Source organism: Formica exsecta, unplaced genomic scaffold (genome assembly GCF_003651465.1).
Source record: "Formica exsecta isolate Colony F162 unplaced genomic scaffold, ASM365146v1 scaffold20, whole genome shotgun sequence".
NCBI classification, from domain to species: Eukaryota; Metazoa; Arthropoda; class Insecta; order Hymenoptera; family Formicidae; genus Formica; species Formica exsecta.
The window spans coordinates 545,472-547,232 of NW_021849298.1; the positions used below are offsets into that span (position 1 = coordinate 545,472).

A 1,761-nucleotide genomic window follows, 5' to 3' on the forward strand; every position below is an offset into this window, starting at 1 on the left:
ACGATCCGGCTAATAATAATATAGCGGACGTATTCAACGTTCGAAAACGCTAGGTTGCGCGTGTCGAAATCTCCCTTTGTCCCTCTTTACTCTTCGTCCTCCACTCTCCTCTCACCTTGGACTTCGTACGTTTACTCTATTTCCTCTTCTTTGAATATTCGAAGTTTTATGTTGAAATAACGAATGAATGACGACATCAACGTATATGATAAGATAAAAAAAATGAGGCAAGAATATATTTTTATTCCCATTGCTACACTCTTTTTCTGGATCCGATCAATGGCATCCTGTGCATCCAAACAGCTAATAATCTTTATAACATCTTCATCGCGACTATTATACCAAAATGAATTGCAGCGTCTTAATTAATCTACATGTCGCGCCGCGACTGCAGACTTCTTTTCTTTTTTTTCTTTTCTCGCTCGTTATCCGCGATTCCTTCTACTTCGTCAGCTTCTGCGTCGCCACACACGTGCCGCTGCGTTAAGTATTTCGCTAACCAAGGTCAGAGATAGCAAGTTCGCTTCCTAGAACCAGGGGGGTATCGCTGATAACCAGTGGCGTTCGTTCGGGATGACGACTCGTGACTCGAGGTGCTCGGATTATCTTTCTTCGCGGAAAACTGTCCTGCTTAGATCTGGACCGGAGGTCCAAACGATCCACACGTGTGAGAGAGAGCGATAATATTTATAATGGAAATAGTCAACGGATTACTGAGTTTTTTATTCAAATTTCAAATTCATTTTCCTCCAACGTGAATAATTTTAGGCATATATCGCAAAACGCTGATGAAACGTAGACGATAGAACCGTTCGTCGAATATATAATGCTCAAAGTTAACGTGCCATTTATATACATTACCGATGCGATAGCTCGAATCCCCGATATACATCATTGTGATATATATATCGCATATATATATATATATGTGTCGGGTGCATTATTATTCATAAATATAAAAGGAAGGCTGACGCACGGTCGCGGGAGCTGCACTAATCGTTCGCAGTCGCTCCGATGCGACCGCAGCCTCGACGCCGTCCGATAACGAGGAAAGATTATGCTCAAGGACAAGGCCGTAACCGCGTTGCTCCGCGTCTCGTCTCGCCTCGTCTCGCCGTGCTCGCGCTCGCGCGCGTTCGCTCCGACTCTGCCTCCAAACGACACGAGACATTGCGACAAATCCGCGACGCGCAGATATATACGCGTGCACGTAGCAATATGCTGCGCATATGCGTGACGATACAACATTGATGTGTGCGCGGTTGTCCTTGTGATGCCGCCGCTGCCGCCGCCGCCGCTGCCGCCACCGCCGTCACAAAGTTGTCAACAAGAACAAACTGTCAACCAGAATTCCGAAGTACGTTCGACGCACGCGGTCTTTTAGATATGCCAAGTTCTATGTGACGTCTCTTCTATAAGACATCGATCGGGAAGATCGACGGAAAGGGAGATGAGTTTCCGAAAAAGATTACACGGACGATATATACTTAATGTAATTTAGTCAAATATTTAAAAAAAATATTTAAAAAAAAAAATATTAAAAAAGAAAATTAATAATTTAAAAATATTTTTTTGACTAAATTGTAATTATATGGCATGCTTGAATTACTGGTTCAATGTCGCGAAAAGGCATGTATATCCTAAAATAGCAGCGGTTTCTATTGGGTCATCTCGCCGCCCAGCTTGCCCCCCAATTTGCTCTTCCTACTTGATGTCTCTAATTTTAAGCGAGTGTGCGCTTACACGTACACGATATTAGTT

At 43.4% G+C, this 1,761-nt stretch overlaps 1 pseudogene; it reads right to left on the reverse strand.

Annotated features, from left to right (window-relative positions):
- Positions 1 to 449: 449 nt before the first annotated feature.
- Positions 450 to 1,385, reverse strand: LOC115234543 (annotated as a pseudogene).
- Positions 1,386 to 1,761: the final 376 nt, after the last annotated feature.